We start from the raw sequence: 20,863 nt of genomic DNA, 5'->3' as shown, positions 1-20,863 counted from the left end.
CTCCACTCGTTTAAAAATTTTTACCTGAGACCATTCCCAAAATTCTACTCGTAAGGGGCGCATATCTGAGCCAAAAGACACGGTCCAGCAGGATCGTGTACAAAGGATCTTATCCTGGAACAAAAGGATCGTCGGGAATAAGCAACTTCCGGGTAAGCCGAGCCGGAATGCCTCTGTCCGAGTTTATTGGATAACCCCGTCGCGTATGGAAATTTCGACATGTCGCGGGGAGAACAATGGGAACGTTGGTCCGGCCGGATGTCGTGTGGCCGTGGAGTGGGCATCGCTGCATGAATACGCGAAATCGGGGTAGCCGCGAATAATTTTCATAAATTTCGGCCGGTCAGCCTCGTAAACATCGAATCGGGAATGCGGCCCGCTAACCGAACGGCATTCGATTCGGCCGCACAGCAGCCGAGCATACGTCTTTCTCGCCGATTTATTAGATTATTACCGCGGCCAAAATTCACCTGCAACCGCGCTGCGTCGTTCTAATGGCTCGATGTACGAGGAAGCCAAGAAATCGGACGACATCGTTATCGAGATAGCGTGTCCTCTCCGTTTTTGCTCTTATAGATACCGATTCGTATTTGCGAGGAAGGGGGACAGAAATGGTACCTCTGGTCTTTAATTTTTGACCCGTGTCAACTGGATTATGGAGAAGACTTGGAGCTGGAGTAAAATATGCAAATTGCACGAATTAAGATGATTTGCCTGCGAAATTATTGACTTCTACTACTGAAGTCTCCATAAATTTTCTGCAGGTCTGAAATAAAATGGTCTATCGACCAGTAACTGGATTAAAAAAGGTGTAAAACGCTTCTTGAAAGGTGAAGTTAAATCTTCGAAATGCGTGACCAGTTGCTCTCGATCGTTACAATCGTGTCCCCCGGCCACCTTCCATTGCCGATCTCTCAGGATGCCATCGCGTTCTTCGATTTCTCCTCTCCATTTCTTTTCCCTGGCTGCAATCGCGCACGCCATCCGATTTATTGACACGATCTCGCTCGATTTCCCCGAGGGTGGAGAAACCATACGCTCCGATAACCTCTTATAGGCGTCGTTTTTCTTGAAAATGGGATACTCTATGAAAAATCGGCGAATACGACACTGAGACCGTCAATTTTTCGCCTGTTCTTCGTTTTGCATTATTTACAACCGTAAAGTGTCCCTGCCATTTCCATTCGTTGACTTATTCAACAGCCTTAGGGACTCTATACACGGTTTCCATAAAAGTGAACAGAGTTACCTCTGAATCTGGCGAAAGTCACCTTTGAGGATTAAATTTATAACGATAAAAATATTGCAAATTTTCGCTATAAATCATTTCAAACTTCACTTATTTTAAACATCTCTAAATAACCATTTTTCCATGTTCCATCTCAAACTTTATCTATTAAACTACGTTCGCTGTGGATCCTAACAGGGTATACCTTTCGCTACGCCACCTTGTCGTCTGAAAGGACACTGTAATTTACTGCTGAAATATACGTTTTGGATTTCATAAGGGTAAAATCTGTTAGTACGAAGGTGCAAGACTGGCCGTGAGCCAACGTTTCCTTCTCGATGCAATTCAATGGAGACGCGTATATTTATTGCAGCTGTCGCTTTCTATGCGTTCAGCCTCCTCCGAAGTAGAATTACAACCCCGTAACTCAAGAGACATGGGATAGTTTCTATCATTGGATGCAGTCACGGTGAACAGGCACACTGATATCGTAATTGTATCGTAGATAAGGTTACACGTTGACCTGGGAACAATTTGCTTATCCAATTGCATCAGTCACGTTGGAAGTTTGCTTAACAAGCGGTCATCGATAAGATCCAGGGATCGATAAATTCACCATCCTTTGGTTACAGCTATTTCAAATTACACAAATAATATCAGCTTGGAAATTTTTTTTTTTTTTTCAAAAATTCTTTAAGATTTTGCATTTCACACCTAACGTCGTATTAGGGAAGGATCGAAGGGAGGTTGAAAGATTGTTCGTTCGAAGGCGTAATGAGGTGGCAGCCCGAGGGTGGGTTTTAATCAAGAATCGATACATAACAACGATTCGAGGCTTGGCTACCGCGGACAACGCAGCATCGCTCCTAATAAGGCCGCATCTATTCGAGCCTCGCCTCAGGTGGCAGAGAGCTCAATTATCTGCCGGCATGAGCCGCCATTAGATAACGAGCCGGCAGATGCGCCACTTGGCGTGGGCTCGGTCTTATCCCTTCTGAAAAGGATTCGTTGTTTACGAGCGAGGAGATGCTTGCTTCCTTCCTCGTACCCATTCCACCAGTTCCTTCTTCGAACGATTGCTGCCAGGCACTGTTGAAGAAAATTTACGTAACACTTTCTTTAAAACTATATGCAGTCGATGTTTGCTCTGCGAATGCTAGAAAAATTGTAAAATCTTCGCTAGGAAGAAGAAAATTTTTTAATTCATTCTTTCAAAATTTTCGATTCATTTTAGGGGAGATCATGGTTGGTAGGCTAGTTTTTCAGTTTTGGATTTTTTAAAAATTATGTGGACTTTATGCAAGCTTAAAAATGATTCGTTCTCAAAGGGTTAACAATTAGTCAACCTACCCCTACAGGCAACCAGCCCTAATCTCCACTACCATCGTACGACCTTGAAAGACAGAACCACTCACCTCGTTGTTCATGCTAATTTCGCCCATTACTTGCCGAAAGTCACTAAAGCATCAGAATCGCCAAACGACCAGATCGTGACGTTCAATATTTCTCCATGCACGGAGAGGAGATGGTTCTTTGAACGGTGCGACGATCCCCTTCGATGAGCAAGATGAATTTCTTCAACAGTCATTTCTCCCAGCTCGATCGAAGACCACGCGGAACGTCATTTCGGCGTTTCACGTCTTTGAAACCGTACAAATTGATTCGTAACGTTTCGCGTCGTTGACACGCCATTATGGTGGATCACACCTACAGGACTTTGAAACGAACATTACCCTGTACCGCTTTCACGCGTTTCACTAGCTTCACCGATGCCAGACGGATCGTGATTTGCACTTTCTTCCTTCGCCTTCTTCAGATTAGAGAAGAGACGGAGGTGAGAAGGGGCGCAAACGAGTGAACCACCTTTCGAAATCGTCTTGACGCGGCGTCGTTGAAGATTCTAAAGAAATTTCTAAATAAAATTGATTTTTTTCCTATTATTTAGGTAAGGTAGATTTACAATTTGTTGTATATTTTTATGTTTTACAGATATTGTAGCAGATTTTAAATTGTCTTTCAAGGTTGGTTTTATATTATGTTGTCTGTTGGCGGTGTAAATAAAATGTTGTCTACCTAAAAAACTCAGAATAAATGACTAATGCAAAGACGAAAATGAAAGATGTCTTTGTTCCGAAAAATGATCACATCATTCGAACTAAGGAACAGCAGCAACGTCGAGGTCCACCCGAATTGATCATTCCAGACTGCAGGAGCAATTTCGATCTCAGCGAACGATAACGCCGAGATTAATTGCGACTCTCCTCTAAATCATCGGCTGATTTGAAGGCTCCGGATTAGGCGGCCGCTCGTTTCGCCGATGGTTAATCGTTCGCCGGTTCTCGATGTAAATCGTCGCCGATTTTCGTTTCGGTAAACCATCGAGCCCGATCGACACGCTTCTGGATCCGTGAACCGATTATCAATCTCACGCGAAAAATAACACCGCAAAACGAATTAAGCCGCTATCCCGGTGCGCGGACGCCTTATAATAAAGATGAATCACCGGGGAATAATCTCACATTTATAAGTAATAAATTCACCGGCAATTTGCATGCTCGCGTGTAAATGTAGACATTACTTTCCTCCCAGCCAAGGTTGGCCCACCTGCGGTATAATTTGTTCAAGGCGTTTTCGAGTATTTTTACGTTGTACGCGTGTTACCGTTGGCTTGTTGAAAAAATAAAAGAAAAATTCACCGTACGTACTCCTGCTTTACCTTCGATCCGAGCCATCCCGGAGCTGAATTACCTTATGAAATTTTCATGGAACGCGTGAAAAAAACTGGGACGAACAGGACCGTTGGTGTCTTCGTAATTTCAAGCGATTACTTTCCTCTCCTTGTAGACATAATTCCAGAGGATTTAAGGTAAACGTTGTTGTAAAAAAGATTGCGGGTTATCGATGCTTCTAATTGATTAATCGGTGCTTATTTTAAACAGAATGGACAGTGAAAGTCGGATGATCCCCGTTTTTATTTCTTCTATATATTCGATTCAAAAATTAGTGTAAATTCTGAACTCTAATTAAAGTGACAACTTTATCGGTCTTAATTAAGTCTCACCCTTCGCTTCAATTTCTTCACCCACTTTCCCCTTTGTTCTTCGACTCTCACCACGAACCTTCTTACCCAACTGTTGTCAAGAATTTCTTGCTACATACTTGCAAACGTATCTCTCTGAAATCCTGCCAAAAAAGAGGAGGCGAACGAGCACAAAGGGAAGTGAATCAAGCGACAAAGCAGCTTGTTACAGTCCTGCCGGTGAAATTATCATTCCGTCGTAATGCAAGCTTATTATGTGGTTCGTGTGTAATGGTATCCGCGGCGGTTAGTGCGTCAAATGTGGCTTTGTTGGGTGATTAATGCCCTCCTCGTAGCTGACACCTCGCAGAGTTTAATTGCACCTTATTCCGCATGAATATGGATGCCTGCCTCCCGGGCCATCGAGGTCCGCAGAAGTGGCAGCAACAGCAGCCACGCATCGCCAGAAAGAACAGGACGAGCAACCACCAGGGGACTGGGAGGCCGCGAGCGGAATAAAAAAATGCAATTACGATTTTGAAAAATGGGCCACGTCCTGACGGGAACGAGTATCCGGCGAGTGGTTTAGGAACCAACAGGATTGCATCGACTTGATTCTTTGACCACCGTGCTGATATTCCTTCGATATCGATGTAACGCGCTTGTTTTTCATTTATTCGATTCCTAATTAATTTTTATTGATGAGATCGTGTTACCTTATTGGGAGTCCTCCAGGCGATTTATAGGGTTTTGATAATACACTGATTTTTGATGGGCTCTAATTAGAAATTAAATTGAATTCTATCCCTTCTCAGATTTAATTTTTCAAATTACAATAAAATTTGAAATAAAGTTGAAGTTGAAGTTCTAAGACGAGTATTGCAATCACTTGATTAGGCAATGTTCTCGCAATGACATGAAAATGATTTCGAATTCTAATTCCGACAGTGTAATTATTCATTCCAAGTGTTCATTAGAAATAATCTGTTCTGTTAGCAAGATCTGAAGTTTTCAATTGAACTTGTACTCCTTATGAATTAATTTGTCCTGCTGCATTCGTTCGACCGTTTTCGAACAGATACAACTTCCCCTTGTTTCTTTTTGTTCGCAACGATACACCAACGTCTGCCGGAAATTACGGACATCAACCGAGGCTACTACAATCGTTCTTCGAGACGTAAGACCAGGCTGTGCGTTATCAAACGATCATCTCTGTCTTCGCTATGTAACGCCCGGCAGCGTGTACGCTCACCTACCAGAACCTGTTCTCTTACCTGTTATCTCCAAGTGAAACCGGGCAAGAACGCGATTTATGTATTCAACCACGTCAACTGGCGTTGACATCCTCGGATTTTCAGCAAGAAACCTGCACCCCATCCCCTCTTACTTTCTTTTAAACCAGGCTGCTCGGCCTCGATGCATTTATCCTGGGAACAATTTCAAGACATTAATTGATTAATTAGAATATTTATAATTACACTAGGATCAACAGGTATTAGGTGTTAAGAAAATATTTGAAATTGAAAGTTTCAGAAAAACAACCAAAATTCGATGTTATCTACTTTTAAATAAAAATAAATTATTAAAGCCTTGAAAATAAATTAGTGTACCTTCCTGGACGAAAATGATATTTTTGGACAAAAGAATCGAGATCTATCATCTTGACAAGCTTGATGCGTTCTAGTATTAATAATTGTTTCTCGAAATGAATATCCGAGTCATTACAAAATTTGACCGGTGCTATCTTGATCTAAATTGGAGGCGAAAAAAATAAATCATCCAACACGGTGAAACCTTAAGACACACGTTAAAGCATCAGATGATCAAGCAGCTTTATTTACATCTGTTTTTCTCTTACGATGAATCTTATCTTACCATCTTGACCGTCTTGATAGTCGGTCCGCGCGTACAGCTTCCGTTCATTCATTAGTAGCAGCAGTCTGCAGCAGTCATAAGTTGTCGGTGAAATGATTCTCTTTCAGAGCAACCGTGATTCATGTCGGGAAGAGAACGGCGAGAATGACAGATGAAGAACGCGACACGGTATGAAATATCACCATACGGAATCAATTTGCGGTTTACGATGAATGAGAACGATGCGCTTGTTCCGGGGATCCCTTACAATTAATGCCAATTTTTTTTCACCATTCACCTTCAGCTGGTGTTAAATAACAGCACCGACAAGTATATAATTTCGCCTTATTATTAACACAGCTCTTACTTATGTTATAATATTTCCAGGAAGAAATGGTTTCATTTACTTGGCTGCTAAAATAATTAAAGGAAATCAAAACCTTTGGAAACATTCTAAACTTAGAAATATTGATTGCAAAATTTTTGATTGCTCTACAAATCGCCACGTCTAATTTATTGCTATTTTACGATATTTCATTCTCTGGCTAGCAAACCACCGAAACCATTTAACACCTATACCCGAACGGTGTTCACCTACCAATCTATGCCCAATCATCCGACCAATGAAAACCATAAAAATCTGTGCGCCATAATCATCGATAAAGACCTAATTACAATCCGTGCCAATCCATAAAGTTCGCTAATAACAGGCCCGTGTTGAGGAATCGATCGAATTATTACGAACAACCGTCAATCGAACTTCCTTGATGGAGCAGCGTGTAATTTGAAAAGTGCAACACTCGCGTGAAATTAAAGACGTTAACTTTAATTAGGATTTCCGAAATTATTGGCCGGACCGATTACAATGTGCCGTATCGTTGGAGGCGTACTCAGTTTTTAATTGAACAAGCAGATACACGAAGCTTAAAATTAAGAGGAACTTAATAATCCCTCGATATTTTGTTAAAGTCTTCGATCAAATAACTTTGGTATTTTACAGTATTTCGAAGGTGCGCTTCAGTGACGAAGGGTTTAATTAATTTTATGCAAAATTAATAGTTGACTACGATTGATCCGTTGAAAACACGGCGGAAATTCATGCCCCATTACCGCTATTAACCATTAACAACGTAGCAACCTAGCCGTTCTCAGATTTAATTGAATTTATAATCTCTGAAACGAGGCAACAGCGTGTAATAAAATTTTCGGCTCAAACAGCTCGACTGTTCTTTCGCGCGAATAAGCGATTTTCGCTCGTGTTTCCACGTCCCGGTGATTTATATACGGCCGATCCACGCGAAAGGGGATCTCCGTGAACGACCAATAACTAGAAACGAGCTGTCGTAGATCAGAGATATACATCGGCGGCCAGGCCGGCACCGAAAACAGCGAATCAACGGCGCGCTTAATTTCCAATTAATTTCACCGGGTCTAAAAAATATGCGAACAAGCCGCGACTAACACCGTGAACGCGTGTTGCTATTCATCACGGGACCGGTCTACACCGGCTCACCCATGAGGCATTAGCATTTATGTTGCAGAAATACGACAAGTTTCTGGCGGGGTGGTTAAATCAAGCTTGAATCACGACGAACGTGATTTTCGATGCTTTGATGGGCTTTGAAAGAGCTGCGAGATGAAATTTAAAATAACGTTTTTGGTGGAAAAGAAACCGAAGTATATTGAATTTTTTTGCCAGTGACAGTAAATCAGATTATTTTTGAAATATTATGTGAATTTTATTTTTCATACGATCTGAAGATTGTATAATAAATTTTCTACCTCTGTCTTTATTTAAATAAACCTCAAAAAAAGAATCATCCCTTGCAAGTTACAATATAACATCCTTGCAAGTAGTTACTTTTATGTTTACACATGATCCAAGCGTATCCGGCCATTAAAATCCAACATCGCAAGGCAATAAGCTCGCGCGAATTTCGAAGGATCGTTCGAGCGTAGAAGCGAGAGAATTCGCGTCTCGAATTCGACGGCAATAAACGTGGATTTACGGCGTTGCACCACAGGGAAGATGGAAGAATGCATATCTGGCTGGTCGTCGTGGTTATTCCGTTTAATGGCCTTTAACGACATCCGAAATTACCCTCGTATTTCAACGTGACCGAATAAACAATTATAAGCTACCGCTTCGTTGCCACCAGGCGAAAGAGTCGTTCCGCCTGCGTCTGCTGGCGATGTGGCGATTTCTACGGCCATTCAGTTTCGCAACCTTAATTGCATCCAACTGAACCATGCTTGCACATTTAGATACCTTCAAATGGCCTTTAATTCAAACATTCGTGGACATTAAATACTTGCTGTTTCGTGTAGAAATTGAGAAGGTAGTGAAGGAGGAACAAATTGTATAAAATTCTTCTGCAGAAAATCATGATAAAGAATATTTCGATTACAATATTCTTAATTCAATTTATTAAAAAGAGTAATTCTTTCACCATTTGGTATTTCCCACGCGTATTGATAATGCTTTCCAGCTTACCATCGAATACGATAAACCACGGTGATCTACGAATTTTAACGACCGGAATGTCGTGTCCACGATACCGTTGCCAGAAATGGCAAGGAATTTGTTTAGAATTCGCATTAAAACCGTGGAGAAGTAAGGTGGACCGGATGAAACCGGTGGCCACCGAAGAAGATACTTCGATAATGGTGCAAGCATGTTTATGGTTATTTCATTATGTTCAGGTCGTTTTGGCTCGTCTTGCACGGACAGCCGGCCTGTTTGGGAGGTCGATCACGAGTCAGTGAACGATAGGGATCACGATGGCTGGATATCGATACCGCACAAAATCGATAATCTCTCGTCCCGCGAGGGACTTAATGAAGTGATGGGGATCGTCGAAAAATCGGCCATTTGAATTTATTAAATATTTTCTAATCCATTTTAATTTAATTTTCTTTCAAATAAATCCCAGTGTTTTTAAAAAGCTTTCACAATCTTCAACAAAATTTCAACCCCATTATCAACCCCATTCAAGATTCCATAAACGAACGTGTATCCCCGGCACGCTACTTTTCAATTAAGCTATCTACCATGAAATCCCTGGAAATTTTTTAACTAATATCAGCGTCGGTCGCTTTAAATGATCCTCTTCAACCCCTTATTACCCTTCACGGCAACAGGTGAAGGTAGAGCGAGGCTGATACTATCCAAAATGTTCGATGATGATGACAGTAATGCCTGGAACCAAAATGTGGTAACGGGAAATGATGGTGGCTCGATCCGAATTCGTTCGGTCGATCGTAGATAACCGTGCGTATAGCCTGGGGTCAGAAACGTCTGCAAAAATGTCGACACGACGTCGGATCATCGGCATCCACCTGTTTGACGGGTCAATCTCGCCGAGGTGTTCGCGTTCAGTGCCGTCACCTTCTCTTGATCGGCAGTTTAATATAACAGGTTAATTAAAACGCTGTCTCAATTAAACCTCGCGACGTTAATTACGATCGGTTTCACCGAAGCGACGAACGCTCTTTAAGGTGGCCGCTTTACATCTTCGATCACTTTATTTCGTGAGAGTTGAAAAATTCTCTGATCTACGATCGTGTTAATTGCAACACGTTCCAGCCTGCTGGGAAGGGAATGTTGCACAGTATATAAAACATTTTCACGCCTGCATCATTCCTTTAGCGATCTGCAACGAGTATGTATATGGTCAGTTTAATTTCGCGAGGATTAAGTCACCTTTGATCGATGTTAGCTTATTTTTATACATCTCTCCAACAAAAATCATTTGTTGTATTTTAAAAATGAAATGACCGAGCTGTTAAATATTTATACGGGACGACGTGCAGGCAGGTAGAGGGTCGGCTGTGTCGAATCAGAAATTCGATAATGCCTTACTCAGTACGGTGCATCATTCGCCCGGAAGCTGCGAATTATACCGTGAGTTTGGTCGATCGATGCCACGTTACGTGCAAAAGCTGAACTTCGGACTCTGTGTGGTCCATTCTGTGTATATTCACTGAATGTCCTGATAATTTTGCGTTACAACATTGGTATCCTCTGCGGAGATTGCAATTTGTACGAGAATCGTGCGATCATTGCACGGGGCTCTTTAAAAGGTGCAAACAAGAGCGCATCCATGTAGGACATGGTGCGATAAATTTTGCAAGAAAATGAGGGTTTATTTATCGGTGCGAGTGTCTGAAGTGTTCAAATGTCTGAAGCTTCGATTGCCACAGGGTATACCGACGATCCTCGAATCGCCGATTCGAACGAAATGGTAACAAAGAAGTAATTTCAGGTACACGGTGCCATTGCGTGTGTTTCGCTTATCGAGACGAGACCGAAACCAGTTCGGTATGGTCACGAATCGCGTAAATACGTTGCTGAGATCGCTGATATCTCGCTGGTTATCGTGGAAAGGAACAGTCTTCGATTCGTCTGCGGCAAAGAAACGAGGAGGAGAGTTGCGATAATGGCAGTTAAGTATTTTTCACCGAAATCAGACAAGAGAATCAAGATCGCGCTCGAGATTACTATAGCTTCTTCGAAAAATCTCACACACGCTCCTTAATGCTCGAACTTCCCATTATTTTATATGCAGTATACTTTTTTCAAATCAATTAGTTTTATTATCTATTTAAATTAGATAATAGATTTTTCTTTCCATAAGACAAATTCTGCGAAATGGAGCAAATTAACGGAACAATTTTAATTAGCCTAAATTAGCCACCAAGTTTATACACTTATGTTTAACTTCAATCTGCCTTTCGGATCTGGACTTTTTAATCAGCATACGGACCGACGATAATTAATTCCAACGATACCGATAAAATTTGCCGGCCACATTCCGGTTCTATCTAAAAAATTCGCTGGGGGACCGTACCACTGGCGACCCAGCAACATATCGCACGACTAATTACTAACGACTGTAATAATTTAGAAAGTGCATCGTGTGTGGCACTGTGCGGCTTTACTATCGTCGGTTCAAAGCAGAGATTCGCCGCTAATAATGGTTCCCGATCTGGCAATAAACGAGATAATTAAAAATCGAAGTCCTTATCGAAAGACAAAGATACAGGATCAAGAAATCATTTAATAAAGCTATTACATTAATTTTCTTTGGGTCAGATGAAAATCTACCAGTAAGAAAAATATTTAAAAGAGTCGTAACTCTTTGTATTTTCAACAATTCAGTCCCTTAATTAAATTACTTCTCTAACGGGTGGTCTGAAATTCATTATCAGGAGCGTAATTCAGCTTTCGAGTATCGAGCTATACCGAGTGTAGCCAGTCGCGAAAAGGGCGGGGAATGAGAAGAGAATAAAAGGATCAAGGCCTACATATAACCAGTTCCCAGAAGGTGGTACACGGAGGCCGAGGTTCACGTAAAATCTCACCCTGTGGGAGTTCATAAACCCCTCGAGCCAGTCGAGATAAACCAATAAAGCAGCGCGATAGCCGGCGAAGCAGGTGCAACGTGGGCGGTGAGTTACCGTGCGGGTCACAGGTCAGCGCGAACCCACCATCTCCGGCAATCCTTCTCACACACTCAACGCAACTCCCCTTTCACCTTCATCGCCATCTTCCTTTCTCCTTCGTAACATCCTTCTAACGACAAAGGTCCTGCAAGAAACACGGGTCGTCTGGTGTACATAGAATCTAGCGATGGGAGCAAAGCAAGGTAAACCTTGATTCAGGTGTTTTGTCTCTAGAATATCTTGACATGAAAATTTTTTTTAATTACGTAAACGTATCCTTGATAACAATGATCGTTCCCACCATGAACGACTCAGATAACGATCAACTTACGCAACTTCAAAAAACTTTAATTACCCAGTTTCTACAACACGATGCACTCCTCGTAATTCAAAACGAAATCTGACAGTAAGTGTCTAGACAACGAAAAAATTCATTTGCAAATCTATGAGATCGCTTTATCTAGACCTTGAGACCAAGGATTTTGACTAGCTATTAATCTCGTCGACAGGTTTATATGCATTAAACAAATGGAGGCACGAGAATTTATCGTAGATATTTAAATAATTCAAAAGAAAATGTAGAAAGGTGGGAAGTCGCGGTGAAATATTCAAAGGTCGAGTATCCCTAGTATATTTCGCGAGGGTTGAATATTTTTCGATTCCAGACACCAGGAGTGGACATCGTATAATATTGGAATATCCAGCGTTTTCGTCTTAGAAAACCTCCTTCGTTGGAGAGTTTTCGATATTTTATAGCCTCTCCAACGAATCCTTAGGATGCCGATAAGTTTGATTGAAAATTCAAGGGAAATCGCATCGAATGCCCATCGCTAGATGCAACAAGATACGAGAAGGGTGGTTGTAAGGTACTACGAGACCTTTGGCCAGATGATACTTCATCGAGAAGGAACTCGAAAGCAATTTACCTTGCAAAAGTTTTTACTGGTAGGTAGCGACAGATACAACTGTTTCTTTCATTGCGAAAGATATAATTCTTGGATTTCTTAAATTTTTATTCGATATTAATAAATGTGAATACCCGAGCATTGAAATCACCTTAGCTCATATTTCTTTCCATTGTTAATTCGAGAAATCATTGAATTTCTTGAAATACGAAGCTTTTTTTCGAACGTGAATTCGCGAAGGGAGCCCTCAGAGTTCCCAGAAACAGGTCCTTTAATTAACGTGCACCCTAAAGGCTAACCGCTTAATGCAATTTTAATACAATTAAGCGGACCGTTTCGATTGAGACAGATGAAAGTAAATATCGTAGATACCGATCTGTAAGATATAAATCGACCATGACAATTCGATTGCCAGTGTAGGATCTCTCTGGCTCGGTTCCCAGCAGATTAAATTAACTCGGGGGATACGTAAATCGTAAGATTCTTAGATGCCAAAGATAACTTTACATCTGCCGGTCGATTGCGATAATTAGGCTGATCGGAGATTGATTGAAAATCGAATTCAATTTCAATGCTACGATCATTACCTAATTAAGCGACCGACCGTACACGTTTCTTACCCTTATTACGCGAACTAATTAAGCCGAGGATGAATGTAACCGGTCGTTCTTTGTGCTGTTAGACACTTAGATTGGTCGTCCGAAATCTGGATCCTCAGCAAATTTCCTCCTAAAAGGGTGAAGATTGATCAACTGTGAATCAAGGGGACAGCTAATGAGGTCCGGATGAAAAGGGTTGAATCAGGGATGTAATGGAGCGTCGAATGTGAATGGTAACACATCGTAAGGTTAATTTGGATAAAAATCACGGATTCAATAATTCTCCTCGACTTTCTTGAAACACCAGAAGTCTGTAATCTCGCCTAAAGGATCAATTACATCCACCAGCCGTTTAATCCTCCTGTTCTCGTGAAATTAAAAAATGAACGCAAGATTGCAACCACGAACGCCGCGAAAGATCTGAAAACAGCAACAGTGCTGTTTTATATTACAGATTTGCAAATCGTACGATTCATCTTGACGCCACCGAAACGTCAGAGGCCTGTAATCATACGCGAAGGATTAATTTCGCGCGTGGATCACCTAAGTCCCCGGTGTTTCGTCGGGATTAACGTCTGCCCTATCCGTCCGTCCGAGACGAATTACCAATTTCGTCCGTCTAAATTAAATTTTCACGTGACGCCGCGTCTGGCCCCGGTCATTAAAAGTGAATTTAGCCGAGATTGCCGGGGCCAGTGAAAAGCACCATAATGGCGCGCGTGTGAGCGGAAAAAAAGACGGGGCCGAAAGAGGCAGCGTACGAAAAAGCATGGCAGCGTGTAGACAGGAGGCTCGCGCGCGAACGAATCCCGAATGAGATTTGCATTTTTATGCGGCTGTACGCGCGATGTCATCCGTCAAAAATCGGGACCCGGCTTTTTGTCAACGGATCCGATGGACGAAAAAGCCTTGGTACGGTCATTTTAAATTCATTAGGAGATTCAAGTGAAACGCCAGCCGTCGCGACGGCGGAGGCGAAGGAAGACCGATTTACCGCCGCTTTCCGGCCCGCCCGGCGAGGAGGACTCTTTGTAATTATTTTTCAGCCTTGTTCCTTCGGTGCGGATCAAAGCGTGCGCGAACGGTGTGAAGTCTTGAACGGCGGGGCTGCATAATGGCTCTAAAATTCGCCGGTAATTACCCGGCAGTTTTCGACGCCAGAAAGAGGGGAGGAAAAAAAATTTCAATTTGCCGAGAACGAGAAAAGACGATGTCGGGGGCTGATTGTTTCGCGGTTGCGCCCCTGTTTCGGGGATATTCGGGATTATTACACCGTGGAATTATAATTCGAAAAGGGACGAACCGTGTGTCTTTAAAAATAATTCTTCTAAGATAACTAATTAAGCAACGAGATTATGAAAATAGTCTCGTGTAAGATGTTTTTGGAGGATGGATAACGCAGAGAGCGTAAAACGTGAAAGCTCAGGGACGCGTAATTGATTTAATGCCAGCCCAAGGGACAGCAGCTGTTGCAACGAAGCTTTCGTCCGCCATCTGTATTCATGGAACCGCGATCTCTTCAGGGAACGTTAATCGAGTCGATTCAACTGGAAGAATTCAAAGTCCGACACTGCTTTCTGCCGAACTTTGTAACATTTTCTTCCGTTCCTTTAGCGAAGGGCTCTCGACAAGTCAGAACTGTTGCATTCTTCTCGAACGGCGTTTCTTTCGCGCGTAATTCGCACACTGAAATTGCCCCATCTGATTCCAGGATAATTGCTCTTTTCTCTTCCCTGAAAGCCACCGGAGGTTCCCTTTGCATTCCGTTAAAACTACGCGGCCAATTAAACGGCCCGAAGGGGGGAGGCTAATTGAGACATAGTTATTTGAGAGAATTCGGCGCAACCCCGTCATTACCGGGGCCAAATGCACTTATAATCGACCGATTTTAATTATCGCACGACGCCGCGATTTATCATCGAACAGGCAACGTGTGATTCCGTTTCAGAATCGTTTCGATCGTTCCTCAACGTTTAGCTCGGGTTAGATATGATATTTCAAACTCCTCCGTAATATTCGTTGCCAAAAAGTTTAAATCTCACTGATATCGCCCTCTCTCGGGAGGGATCATTTGTCTGCGTAACTCATTTTGGCAAGTTCCTCGCGGAGATTACCGCCGCGTATCGAAGCGAGCGGAATCCGCGACGTGGTAGAAATTATACGGTCCGCAGGGCGGCGCGGACGTAGAAAAAGAAAAGGCTAGGGACAGTGATAAATCACAAATTGCACGAACTCGTTGCGGTCGAAGACAAATTGGCTCCGGAGTCATGAGCTACGCAGCGGGTAATAATATAATTATAGGACTGCCAGCCTCTTTCGACGTTTCAGTTTCAGCTTCTTGCCTCGACTGGTCTACGCGAAACGCCGTGCTGGTTCGCGTAAGAGCGTTTAATTTACCGTCGGCTTTCTTTTCTCCATCGATTTCAATAATATCCATATCGACGGTGTTTGGAAAGAAAGCTTAATTACACCTTGATATTAATACAAGGTGGTACAAAGGGTTAAAAATCCTAACCGCAGTAGGAAATGGCGAGAGGAACGGAGTCGAAGGATTGCCACACAGGAGGCTGCGTAGATAAGGGCCGAATGCAAAAGTGGATCATTACACGGGCATAAAGGCGAGGCAGCCGGGCTACCGGCAATAAATACTTCAATCAGTGGCCTCTAAGGCGTCAGTTAGCATCGCGGCGGTGCTTCGGAGACAGGAGCGCGGCGGCGACTCGCAAAGACCCTTGAATCCTTCCACTTTCGTCTCAACTGGCTAAAGTATGCCCGCCCTCTCTGACAGCCAGCTGCAGCCGTTTCGAGAACGGGCAACCCTTTGTCGTCGATCTGCATAACTTTTTGCCCGTCACGACTAGCCAAACGCCACTTTTGACGACGCGGAAACACCACGGTCACTTGGGTGGGAGAGTATCGTTCGAATTCGGCACGTGTCAAGCTCGGGGTTTAAAATTGACCCAATTTTCGATGAAGAACACTGTCCACTCGCGATCTTCGAGTACAGGGTAGAAAATCGCTGACGAGATAAACCTATCTGTATCGATCACTCGCGTGACCGCGAAGATAGCAATGCCAGCCGATAAATCATGTCAATTATATATTGTTTATGATCCGTTCACCGTTGCTCGGAGCTTTGCAAAAGGTAGATCCGATCGGATCGTAGCGGTAGCTTGATTCATAGCGAAGAAACGCTTCTCTGGGAGGGAAGAGGGCTAAGCTCGTTGTCAGGCCCGCTGATAATTGGGTGAGCAAAGCGACACGACACCCTTCCAGCACGCGGCTGGATCCGTTGTTGGAGGACCCAGCAGCAGCAGGAGCATCGTAAAGAGTGGCTGCCACCATCAGGGGCATCAGGATCCCTCAGTCAGCTCCTCGTCCGAACAATAAATCTGGCCGTTCGGTGGGTAATTGGGTTCACTCGGTGAGATCAATCCGATACTGTCTGCCTCGTGTCCGTCTGTCCATCCATTCGCCGCTTGCTTCTTCTCCTTTACTCCATCCTGTCGTTCTTTCCCTCATCCTCTTCTTCCCTCCGTTTCGCTGCCCCAAACCAAGTCCGCGTTTACGTGAACACCGCGGCAGGAATTCCAGCCAGCTTGTCACCGTGCTGTTCCTCGCGATTGTTTAATTATTTTTATTGCCGCAACCAGCGGGCAGCTCGAATTCAGCCTCGGCTATCAAGCGTTTCGAAGAGGCTAGAGGAGGGTTACACGGCGTGATTTAACGAGTTCCCACAGGGTGCTTTCCGACTAAACTTTCGACTCGATAACGCTGGAATATCTTCGAGGTTTTAGTTAAAGGATTATCGAAAGTCTGGAAACGTAGCTTGTTCTTGGCCGGAGATATCTGGGCTCGTTTGTTACGAAAGATCAGAGACGCGTGTACCCGTGCAAGAGGACCGGCACAATGCTAGCAAGCCGAGTCCGCTTGTTATGCGCCGCTTTCATTCGAATCGAACCGAAGATCGTGTCGTATGCAAAACGTCGAATTTCCAGGCTTCTCTCCGTTGCCCACTTGAAGGGCTCTCGCGGCCACTCGAGAGGAGTTGCAAAGACCTGCCGATCTGTGGGAGTCAGCTCGAGTCTGGCTATAAATCTGAATAATAAATGAGTCCCGACGGCCTCTAAGAAGTCTCCGACTCAGCGAGAAGACGTTCCTGAGGGTTTAAAAGATGAATTTACGAGTGTACCGTTCATGAAGTCTGGATACGAAATAAAAAAAAAAGTACCGTTCACTCTCTCGTTCCCTCTTTTCATCTTGTTTGAAGGAAAAAAAGAATAGCGATTCGATCGAGAGGAACATACCTTTTCGATTATTTTTCCATTAGAAACAATTTTTTCCAATAGAAAATAAATTCTTTATATATCTATCCTGTAGTAAAACCATGTTTCACCGTTCGAGTTTCCCATTTTACCTCTATTCTCACCACGGAATTAATGTCAACAGGCTTGTAAACTAGTGTTTCGAAGAATCCCTCGGACTACCGCGAAGCAGCGAAAGACTTTCTCCTCAAGGATTCTCGAAATTCTAAATCTATCCTGAAACACATCGCTGTCCGAAACGAGCCGACACCTGCCTTTGTTCGAATGGGCGTGGAAGGGTGTACGAATTTATTTATGCTCACGGACCTCCCTAATGAATTTTTGTGGACGGTGTGAAATTTCGTCGATTCCGTAATTGGCTCATCCATCTTCCCCGTTAAAATCGGCAAAAGTAAAAAGCCAGCCAGCCCATTATTCTCTATCATTCTTTGAACTCCCTTTGACCCTCGTAGATCGTAATTAACCCTTTGCTACAAGTGTAAAAATATTGGATTCGTCGGAGAAAAATGGCCCCGAGCAGGTGTGCAATTCAGAGAAGTTCGTCTAGTTTCTAAAACATCAGTGTCTATATTTCATGAAATTTTTATCAAAGAAGATCATTATTCTAATTTTTACCGCTTCATTGACTACGGTAACAAACCCGCTGCTGTATAATATTTTTAATCAACGAAGGTTTAACGTTTCCAGCCTACAATCTCCTAAATATTCGTCGCATGCCGATCGAGCCTCATCCCGTGCCCATTATACTTCCAAATGTCGAACGAGCCCCTGTTTTTCCATTCAACCGGCAGCGTTTCCCGGGAGAACGAAACGCGAATCGATTGAAATTCACCGATAGCCATCGATCGGTCCGCGATGAAATTCCCGCGGGGCGGAAAGTGTTCCATCGCGGCGCGTTACGTGCACGGCACATCGATCACGCTTATATGACGAGACACTGATCGAAGTACCACGCGTATCGAAGAAAAGGCGCGAAGGAAAGAAACGAGTATGCTCGATGAGCAAGGTGTATAAATATGATGAAGCTGGCGATACGGTGGGCACGGTTTGTGCCGCATCAGGCTGCTGAAGCCGAGCATCAGCGTTTACTTTTGTCTCTCGCCGACAACGGTTACCCACGTAACTCACGTCACCGGTGTGTCCGCGATTAGATCTTCACCGTTCCCTCAGCTTTTTTCTCCTCTTCCCGACCGTTTCTGTAAGTCCGGGAAACGCCGACCAGTCGCTCTCGTGTATATGCCGTGGCTGTCGTTCGTCCTTGTAGATATTCATAAACGATCGACGATCTCGTAATGCATCGACAACGAGCAGTTTATTATTCCCGGCTGCTGCTGAATTCGAGCTCGTATTTTAGAGGATGCCGGGCTTCCGTGAATGGGAATCGAATGACGCATCGACAGGGGAGGAATTATGAAGCCTGATTAGGCGCAGCGGTACGCGGAGGAATTTTCGAAGACTCCCATGGGTTCCTTTGAATTCAATAAAATTGCGAAATGATATATCAACTTGTTCTCCGAAAAATATATTCGATTTTTAGAAGTTGAAATGTCCTTATAAAACGTCGACGATTACCTATCGCGTAATAAGTGGAATTAGCCTCCTGCTGGTATCCCAATTAAAAACACTTATCTAGCTAACCCAATTAGTTAATCGCGAAGCGGTAATCGAACGATACGACGGGTACGAACGCGAAAGAACGAGCGTTGAAATCGAAACGTATCATTTTGCAATGCATTTTCGCATTAACAAGCAAATGTTCAGCGACGGCAGGCGTAACGATAACATTAACCGCGGTAATTGGCACAATTATCGCGACCGTTACCAATCTCATTAGTTGTTTCTCGGTAGCTGGTACGGGTTTGAACATTAACGCGACAACGTTTATCGCGTTTCGACCGAACCGCCGGGATGCGATACCGGTAATAAGAAACCCCGAACCGATTTTGTAGCCGGGTTTCTACTCTTTTCACGGTCTTTGGATAGCGGCGAGGAGTTTTCTTGCGGAACCACCAATATCGCCGGCTCGTGCACGCCGCTGTTTTGCTCTTTACGAATCATTAGCTCGGCTTTCGCGGCTAATTCAAATTGCAATTCCCTGACCGGTCGCTGTTGCTGCTCATCAAAATACCGGACACACGGCGAGCCGCGTCGTGGACCCGGCAAAAAGGCCGAATTAACTTTTACCGCGGGAAAAAGCAAGTTGGGTCATTTTGCGCGCCGCATGCCTTCTCTGTGAATCAGTTACAGCCGACCGAGGCTAACCCTTTTTCATCATTTATACCGATAGATGCACGAGACCCATTGGTGGTCGCATTAAAAAGTTAGGGTGACTTTATGGACGCAGAGAAATTTTTAAATGTTTAAAATTAAATGCTTAATTCCTTTCGAATGAAAGTATAATTTCACCTAAATCCTACCAGATAGCGCCAGCAGAATGCGCCGAGTCCCACTCTGGTGGATCGCAATAGATCCCCCCACCATTTGGATCCACGGCACGGTATCCCCACCAATAAATACCGGTACTCACGCGCGGCACGCTCTCCACACGTGGATCGTGCGTTTCCCTCTTCGTCCGAGCTCGGTTTCTTTCGGATTCGATCGTGAACCGATGCCTACCACGTGTTCCGCTCCATCGAAGCGAGTCCCACGCGTTCGTCCCGTGCGATCCTTTCGAACGGAGAGGGTGGAGGCAGCGATGCCAGAACCGTGGGACGTGGGACAAATTTTTACCCCCTCCGCCGTGGAGGTACATCATCGCGTTCTGCAATTAACGCCAACTTGTTGAACACGCTACCACTATGAGTTGCATTAATTGCACTCGCGTGTACATTATTGTACATATTATTGTATTCGGTAGAATTTAATTTGAGTAAAAAAATGAAAAAATAAATGAAATGAAATAAAAGAACAATGATAAATGTTATTGACTTGATTCAGCAATCAAAGGGTTAACAACCCCTCTTTTTTGAAGAGGTCCAATCCATGCTATTAATTTCTTTCGTACAGGTTCATTTGACTAATGAATGCTGGTAACTCAGGCCTAAGAAGCTTCTTTATATTCAAGAACAGGTGAATGAGTACTCGATTAATCATTCGTGGGGTCAATATCCACCCCTTTACCAAGAAAATTCTTCATAATCATAAATTAATCCTTATTTTTAAACTTCAAATGATTAAATCTTACATTTACTGTCGATGTAAAGAGAAGAATCCATTCAGAACACAAAAGAATCTATTTGCCATCAGACGCTCTTGATGGTAGGGTGTTCTTTTTGGAATCTTTTTTGCAAATAATACCAAGGCATTTGTAATTTTCCTCGGTTATTACAATCAATTTTACCGATTCCATCGCACGGTAAAGGGCGGAAAGGGGTACACTGTATAGTCGCAGTCCATAAAACCCTGCACCCAATGTAATTACCCTGGTCGGCGATGTTTTAGAGGATCGAAGGCATAGTGGTGTAATTGCTTCGGAATTACGAAAAATA

The 20,863-nt window shown here is 43.4% G+C and overlaps 1 long non-coding RNA gene across 3 annotated transcripts in view; it reads right to left on the bottom strand.

The window, feature by feature from the left end:
* The window catches only part of LOC117603297 (uncharacterized), a 74,909-nt gene that overhangs the window by 26,292 nt on the left and 27,754 nt on the right, over positions 1–20,863 (bottom strand). For 2 of the 3 annotated variants that reach the window (XR_004581189.2, XR_004581188.2), the window contains exons 3-4: positions 5,522–5,674; positions 25–5,372 (exon numbers count right to left, since the gene is read on the bottom strand). This is a non-coding gene — a long non-coding RNA (uncharacterized LOC117603297). The remainder of the gene's footprint in view (positions 1–24; positions 5,373–5,521; positions 5,675–20,863) is intronic. The other variant, XR_004581190.2, reaches the window with a different exon arrangement.

Source organism: Osmia lignaria, chromosome 4, assembly GCF_051020975.1.
Source record: "Osmia lignaria lignaria isolate PbOS001 chromosome 4, iyOsmLign1, whole genome shotgun sequence".
Classification (NCBI taxonomy): Eukaryota; Metazoa; Arthropoda; class Insecta; order Hymenoptera; family Megachilidae; genus Osmia; species Osmia lignaria.
This window is presented reverse-complemented; position numbering and strand designations above follow the sequence as displayed.